The sequence below is a fragment of the Arachis ipaensis genome, chromosome B02 (genome assembly GCF_000816755.2).
Source record: "Arachis ipaensis cultivar K30076 chromosome B02, Araip1.1, whole genome shotgun sequence".
In the NCBI taxonomy this organism is placed as follows: Eukaryota; Viridiplantae; Streptophyta; class Magnoliopsida; order Fabales; family Fabaceae; genus Arachis; species Arachis ipaensis.
The window spans coordinates 73,310,288-73,319,432 of NC_029786.2; positions in this window are offsets into that span (position 1 = coordinate 73,310,288).

The following is a 9,145-nucleotide window of genomic DNA, read 5'->3' on the forward strand; positions in this document are numbered from 1 at the left end:
AGATAGTGGAAAGAAACGTTGCAAAGGAAGTTAGAACACAAAAAAAAAAAAAAAAAAACCGTAATCCATAAAACTTAAAATCACCTGAATTTGTGTATGAATTGGACATTAAGTTAACCAGTAATATATATATATATATACTTTATTCATCGATCTGTCTTATATTAAATACTGAAATTCCATTCACTCGGAAGGAATTTAATAGAATTTTGTTCTTTCTAATTTCTCACACAAGCCCTTTCTCATTTTCGATAAAAAAACGAAGTGAGTTTGATTGAAATAAGTGGTCGGTAGAAAACTTAAGAAATTAGAGCTTAACGATAATTTTTTTTTTTTATGAGAAGGTATAAAATAAAATAGATCTGTTACACATACAAATATTTTTGGTAAACAAGTCTAAACAAATTGGCCCAAACCCAATAAAAACAACCCTCAGGTTAGAGTGCGTGTAAACATGCACTTTCAAGACTATCGAATAGCACGAACCTCATTATGAAAAACAGTTCTTCTCCCTCGATCAAAAGCGCAACGCTCAAAATTCAAACAACGAATAAAAATCTCTCAAAATTGTTGCAAAAGATCAAGAAAGTTTCAAAGCTGAAGTCAAAATCTTCACCAACAAACATAGAAAGAAAAGACGAAAGATTAATGAAGGTAATGTTTACTAATCTTGAAGTTTTCTCACTTTTATCTTTCTCATTCTGATCACAAAATGTTACAGTCATATTGCAGTTTATTTTGTGTTCATGCATTACTGTTCTCATTATACACTTCATTTGGAGATAATTATGTTAGGTCGGTGTAAAAATATTACGAAGTGTTTATTGTATAGTATAACCTATATTTGCATGTGTTTGAGGGATTTGAATATGTTTTTGTGCACGTTTGAGTTTCACATGTTTCAAATTGAGTTTGTCTATAGTGCTTCTGGTATCATTGTATTCATTTTTGTGTTTCGATGTATTTGGTTTTTCTTTCGGTGTATTTGGCTTGTTTTTCTATGTATTTCGTCAGAATTGAGGTATACTTGGTGCTGTTGTACTTTTTATGCTGTAACTAAACAACAGAATATTGTTCTTGTACTTCTGATGTTATTATGTACATATTTGAGTGATTTGCAACTGTTTTTATCTATTTATCAGGAATTTTGTTCATCGATTTCTTGTAACAAACATAGAATTTTATTTTAGTGCTTCTGGTATCATTTTATGCATGTTTGATTCAGTTTCATGTCTTTTGATATCACATTGTATGACGTAATAAAAAAATAATAACGGAATATTTGGTCGGTGTATTTGGTTTATCTTTCGGTGTGTTAACCTTTTTTTTATTCCTTACAGAAAAAACGGCACCAAAATATCATGTAAGCATATATGTTCGAACAACTCAATTTATTTTGTATAAATATAGTTTATTTACATAATTCTCATTTATTTACAAAAAGTTCATTATTTGAGATGCTCCATAAGATCAATTCATGATAAATTACAGAACATGAGCAAGGATAAGAAAGCAATTGTTCGAGATATGAGGATTTGGTGATTTGGTACCAGCAAGTGCACTGGGTCGTCCAAGTAATACCTGAGCGAGTCAGGATTGATCCCACGAGGATTGTGGTTCGAAGCAAGCTATGGTTATCTTACAGGTCTTAGTCAGGCGAATCAGAAGGTTGTTGGTTGTGAGATCATGAAACTATGAAGACATATAACTAATAAAGTTACTCTGTAAATTAGAAGGGAATCAGTGATAGGGATAAGGTAAAGGATTGGAGTTGCTTTGTCTTTCTGAATTAACTCCGGTGTTACTGTCCTCTTTGCTTGTGAGTGATCTCTTCAATGGTAGGCTGTAAGTGATTAGTGCCTTTATTGAGAGGTCGTCAATATTCCTCCGGATCTGAACCCCATGGTTAGTGTGGATCCATCTCTGCTTGAGGGTGAAGGGCATACGGTCCATTCTCCTTAATGATCCTACTCAAAACGCCACAGACAAGTCGGATCTTGCAGATCAGAGAATGATGCATCTTTGGGTTCTAGCCTCTACCATAGAGACCCTAATCTCCCCGTAAATTGGCTGAACTGGTGTCTCGAGAAGTCCCCAACGAAGTCGTGGATTAGCCGTCTAAGAGATGTATGATTCAACCTGGTGGTGCATGCTTTCCACTGAAGTATTCACACAAAACCAAGTAGATGCGGATGTTTGTCAGGCACGTTCGTCTTAATGTGATGAACAGAGATGATTGTCACTGATCATCCTATCCACCGCTTTGAAGTACGAATATACATCTTAGAATTAATCAAACACGGACCGAAGAAGAAACAGTAATACTTTTATTATTTCATAGGACTCAGCAGGGCTCCTCTCCTCAACCTACGAGGTTTAGAAACTCATACTGAAAAGAAAATACAATGTAAAACTCGAATGCGGTAAAATGATATGTGTCTCTCCTATGGAGGATGTAAAATACATTTTAAATACTAAATAGATGACTAGTAAGGGTAAAACAGTCTTTTTAGTGCTAAAATCCACTTCTGGAGCCCACTTAGTGAGTGTTTGGGCTGAGCTTTGATGAGATCCACGTGCTATGAGGCTTTTAGGACGTTGAACACTGGCTAGGGGTCCTCTCTGGGCATTTGGACGCTGGTCTCTGCTCTTTGGGCGCTGAACGCCTGGAAGGGGGTAGGAAGCTGGCGTTGGACGCCAGTTTTGGGCCTCTTAATCCGAAGCAAAGTATGGAATTCTGTAGCCATTAAGAACGCTCCATTTGGACTTCTGTAGCTCCAGAAAAGCTTTTCCTAGTGCAAGGAGGTCAGATCCGGACATCATTTGCAGTGCTTTCTTTGTCTCTGAATCAGACTTCTGCTCCAACTCCTCAATTTCAGCCAGAAAATACCTAAAATTACACAAAAATACAAAAAATCATAGTAGAATCCAAAAATGTGATTTTAACACTAAAATGTGATTTGCCCTGGGTCTGGCGTGCCACGCCCTTTATCTATGCTTGGCTAGGCCTCTTTGGAAAGTTGAACTAGTGTGGCACGCCCAGGGTCTGGCGTACCACGCCCCTTTGTGAGTGAGTGGTTCCTCTGTTTGGCGTGCCACGCCACGAACTCAAGTGGCATGCCTCAAAGCTTCTTGCTCTATGAATGACACTGGCGTGCCACGCCTGGTTGCTCAAGTGGCACGCCTTAGTGAAGAATGGTGAGTGGCGTGCCACCCCTTCGATACCAAGTGGCACGCCCCATGTAAATGGCCTCCTTCATCCTCTCTGGAAACTTGTACCAGCGTGCCACGCCCATGATCTTGTCTTGGTTCCAGTAGTTGGCATGTCACGCCTCAGCCTTCAAGTGGCACGCCATAGTGAAATGCTAAGGTTGGCGTGCCACGCCTTCGATACCAAGTGGCACGCCCAAGTGAGGTTGAGGTGTTGGCGTGCCACGCCCTCGTCTTCAAGTGGCACGCCCAGTCTTCAATTGCCTTCAGCCCCTTCTCTGGATTGTTGTACCAGCGTGCCACGCCATGCTGTTCAAGTGGCACGCCCATGGATTTGTGAACTCTTCAAGCTTGGCGTGCCACACCTGGGTTCTCAAGTGGCATGCCCAAGTGACTTCTTTGGGCTGGCGTGCCACGCCTTCAACACCAAGTGGCACGCCATAGTGAAGGTTCTTCCTGGAATGGTGAGTTGGCGTACCACGCCCCTTTGCTCAAGTGGCACGCCCATAGTAATTCATGGGTCAGGCGTTCCACGCTCAGCCTGGTGTGCCACGCCCCTTTTGTGTCCTCCATTGTAGCTCTCTGGAAAAATGCATTAGCGTGCCACGCCCAGTCCTTGGCGTGCCATGCCCACATGCATGCTTGGATCTCCCCTATGGAATTTATTATTGGCGTGCCACGCCTAGCTCCTGGCGTTCCACGCCAGTGCATTTTTGTGGCGTTTGCTCCCAAGTGGCACGCCAGTTTCACACGCCCAGCTTCTTGTTTGTCTTTTTCCCATTTTTGATGCCTTTTTCACCTTAAATTCAGCACAACTCATCTCAAAGTAGTGTACCATAATATTCATCAAATAATGCATGAATTGTACTGATCAAATGAGATTTATGCTCTTTTATGGTCTTCTTTATGCAAGAAAGAAGGGTAGATGATGCAAGTCATCAGGCCCACATCCAGAGACTTCTAGATTCAACTGAAGATCAGAGAAGTAGTATATATAGGGGTAGTTTTGAACTAGAAAAGGGGAGCTTGGGACCTGGAGATCCAGGATTGTAAACACTCTGTATTTCACTTTCTCTGTAATTCAGTTTACCTTTAATGCACTTTTCATTTTTCATTTCCATTCCCAGAGCTATGAACAACTAAACCCCTCTTCATTGGGTTAGGGAGCTCTATTTCAATTCAATGGATCAATTGTAGTTTTCATTCTTCTTCTTCTTTATTTCCTCTTGATTTACTAGAAAGATTTCGTTCTTCATTCAAGCATTCAATTATCTTGGGAAAGAAATTGAATGTACTTGGGTTCTGTGATAGGCTTGGAAGAGAAATCATAGAACCATGTGATGACAAGTCATTTTAGGCTAGTTTCACAAGCATCTTTTATTAGTTTTCATTAGGTTTCATGCACTTTCTTAAGCAATAAGTAAGTAATTGGATTAGAAATTCATGCATGTCTTGATTCAATCAAACATGGTTATTTATGTGCATTTTCATGAGATTTATGCAAATTTTAGATGATGATTGAATGATGCAAATATCTTATGATTATAGCAAACTTTGATGCAATTGTTTTATTGATGATAGGTGAAAAAGAAGCTAAGGAAGGGAAAGCAAACAAGCAACAAAAAGGCCATGGAAAGGAGCAAAAAGAAGAAACGTTGGTTGCCAAAGTTGGATCACTAACGTTGCCTCAAACATTCAAATAGAGAAGGAGAGACCAATGTTGGAGCCAAAGTTGGTGCTCCAACGTTGCCTCAAACGTTATGCTCAAAGAGGTTGATGAGCGGATATTTTATACGCTTTTTGGGGTTAATTTCATATAGTTTTTAGTATGTTTTAGTTAGTTTTTAGTTTATTTTCATTAGTTTCTAGGAAAAATTCATATTTTTGGACTTTACTATGAGTTTGTGTGTTTTTCTGTAATTTCAGGTATTTTCTAGCTGAAATTGAGGGAGCTGAGCAAAAATCTGATTCAGGCTGAAAAAGGACTGCTGATGCTGTTGGATCCTGACCTCTCTGCACTCGGAATGGAATTTCTGGAGCTACAGGAGTCCAATTGATGCGCTTCTAATTGCGTTGGAAAGTAGACATCCAGGGCTTTCCAGCAATATATAATAGCCCGTTCACCGTAGAATGAATGAATATCTCTTGGATCTCTTAATCAGAATCTTTGTGGTATAAGCTAGATTGATGGCAGCATTCAAGAGAATCCAGAAAGTCTAAACCTTGTCTGTGGTATTCTGAGTAGGATTCAGGGATTGAATGACTGTGACGAGCTTCAAACTCGCGAGTGCTGGGCGTAGTGACAGACGCAAAAGGATAGTAAATCTTATTCTGGTACGATTGAGAACTTGCAGATGATTAGCCGTGCAGTGACAGCGCACTTGGACCCTTTTCATTGGAAGGATGGATGGTAGCCATTGACAACGGTGATCCACCAACACACATCTTGCCATAGGAGGACTTGCGTGCGTGAATCAGAAAACAGAGGAAAGCAGAATTTCAGAAGACAAAGCATCTCCAAAACTCCAACATATTCTCCATCATTGCACAATAAGTATTTATATTTATGCCCTTTCATTTTTTACAATTGAACTTGAAAAACACTGTTGTTGGCATCCTAACTAAGAATAATAAGATAACCATAGCTTGCTTCAAACCAACAATCTCCGTGGGATTCGACCCTTACTCACGTAAGGTATTACTTGGACGACCCAATGCACTTGCTGGTTAGTTGTGCGAAGTTGTAAGAGAGTAATGTGAACATTGACATTACAATTTCGTGCACCAGAGGTGCATAGTTGGAGAGAAAGTTGGACCTCCAACTATGCCTCAAACGTTGGCCAAGAAAGGTGCATAGTTGGAGTCATAGTTGGACCTCTAACTATTCCTCAAACTATAAGCAAGAGGCAACGTTTAAGCCCAAAGTTTGACCTCAAACATCACCTTAAACGTTGCCATGAGGAAGGCCATAGTTGGAGCCATAGTTGGACCTCCAACTATGCCTCCAAATACTCCTATTGTGCAACATTGGAGCCAAAGTTGGTTCTCCAACATTGCTGGCAACGTTGAGGTGAAAAGGTGCCAACGTTGGAGGGAACGTTCGTGGTCCAACGTTACCTCCAACGTGCTCGATGAAAATCTCAAAATTTGAAGTTGGAAAAATTACATCGACGAGCACGCGTGGGTGACACGCACGCGTGGGAATGCCAACGTTGGAGGTAACGTTGGTGATCCAACACTAGATCCAATGTCTGCGATGACATCCTTGGAAAAATTTGATATGACGCGTACGTGTGGATGACGCGTACGTGTGGATGACACGTATGCGTGGAATGGAAAAAAAGCAACATTCACGCATACGGGTGGGCGACGTGTACGCTTGACTAGGCGAGCGTTAGTGCATCAACATTGAGTCAAACGTTGCTGGCAACACCTAGAATTCATTTTTCAAGTGGCGTTTGACCCAACGTTTGCCTATAAACGTTGACCCCAACGTGAACTCCAACTTCAAAGCCAACTTCATTGCAAAAATGGTATCTTGCAGAGTATGAATGTTAATGTGCAAACGTCCTCATCAACGTCACTAAAGACCACTCTCAACTAGCTTCAACAAAAGCCAAGGACCACATCCAAGACTTGAAGAGCTGAAAGAAGAAAATGTATAAATAAAGGAGAATTTGAGTTAGAAGGAGTTTTGGAAGGCTGGGAAATCAGGGACCCAAATTGGGAAACCTGCAACTCTTTTCTTTTTGTATTTTTCTTTACTCTTCTGCACTTTTTTTTACACTTTTTTGTTTTCTGGTTTTGACTTGAGCAATGATGAACTAAACCCCATTTTCATTAGGTGGAGGAGCTTTATTGTAGTCATAATGAATCAATGAAATTCTTCTTCTTCTTAATTCATTTGTGTAGCTATAGGATAACTTCTATTTTGATTGTGAATTATTAACTCCGGAAGGGGGTTTAATTCAATTGAATGCTTGTGTGAGCCTCGGAAGGGGAATCAGTTGCATTAGAATTAGAGCTCTATCCTTCACAACTCTCTTGATCAACACTATTCGGGAGGAATTGAGATCTTGAGAGTTAGTGTGGCTTATGGATGAGAGACATGCACTTAACCTCTTCTCATGATAGTTAGGTCAAGGAATGGCAAGATTGATTATGATTAGAGAGATTGGATTGCCAAGGAATTGGAATCCAATCAATTTCAATCCGCCATAGATCTACTCATATGATTGAGAAAGGAGTTGAGACCCATTTGATTTATGATGGATTATGATATCTCCAATCCCTAATGAATCATTCTCTTTGATTGTCTCCACTTTAGATCACTTTGAATTTACTTTGATTGTATTATTTTATTGCCCTATTTCATTTTCTGCACCCAATTCCTTTGCAATTTAAATTTCAGTACCATTTAGATTTTGCTCTTTTAATTTCTTGCAATCTAAGATTCCAGTCATTTACTTTTCTTGCAATTTAAGATTCAGCCCATTTACAATTTCTTACAATTTATTTTTCATGCAATTTATGTTTTTTGCCATTTAAGTTTCAAGCAATTTACATTTAGCACTTTGGATTTCCTGCAATTTACTTTCTGTTGATAAAATTTCACTCAAATCATCACTTGTTAGCTTAACTAGACTCATCACCATACTAAAATTGCTTGATCCATCAATCCTTGTGGGATCGATCTCACTCTCGTGAGTTTTACTACTTGATGCAACCCGGTATACTTGCTGGTTAGTTTGTGCGAATTCAATTTTTCGCCATCAAGTTTTTGGCACTGACGAACGGACTTTTGCTAGTAAAGAATTCACAAAAGTGATCCCGTTGTAAGTATAGTTTCTAAACTAACAAAGAATCCTTTCGTACAAAAACTTGTTTGTCACTAAAGCAAACCCAATAAAAATAATAACCGAAGTATTTAAACCTCGAGTCGTCTCTCAAGGAATTGCAGGGAGGTGTAATTATTATTGGTTATGGAAAAATATATTTTTGGGTTTTTGAAAGGTTGAACAAGGAATATAAATTGCGAGAAAGTAAATTAATAAGTAGAAAAGCCCTTGGCAAGGTATGAAAATTGGATGTCCTATCCTAGTTATCCTTATTAATTGTGATGAGAATGGTCCACTGCTCCAACTTAGTTAACCCTTACTAAATAAAGGAAAGTCAAGTGGACTAATCAATTTGATTCCTCAAGTCCTAGTCAACTCCTATGGAAAGACTAGCTTTAGAGGTATCCAAATCAATTAGCAATTTTCAGTTAACAAGCAACAAAGGAGTTTGATAACTCAAGTGTCTCCAATTAATCAATTCAAGCCAAGAATGTAAAAAGCTAAATTAAAATCATAAATCTGAAATACCTCAAATTGCATTAAATAAAGAAATCAAATCTAACATGGAGTTCATAAACCAAATAGCAACATAAAGTAATCAACAAAGGGAATAAATAAACTAGAAAGCTAGAACAAGTAAAAGTAGAAGAGAAATTAAAGTAAAGGAACATTGAACCTGGAATTGAGAAGAAGTAATCCTAAAAATAAGAGAAATCTTAAATCCTAAAACCTAGAGAGAAGAGAGAGCCTCTCTCTCCAGAAACTACATCTAAAACCTAAATTGTGAATAATGAGAAGTCTCTATTCATTCCTCATTCTACAGCCTCTAATCTGTGTTTTTTGGGTCGAGAACTGGGTCAAAAACAGCTCAGAAATCGCTGGGGGCGAATTCTGATACGCTGAAATTTTGTAGATGCGACGCGTGCGTGTGATGCACGCATGCACGTCGCCTATCTTCAGAGAAACTATCACAAATTATATGTCATTTCAATGCCCCGGATGTTAGCTTTCTAGCACAACTGAAACCGCTTCATTTGAACCTCTGTAGCTCAAGTTATGGTCAATTTAGTATGAAGAGGTAAGGCTGGACAGCTTTA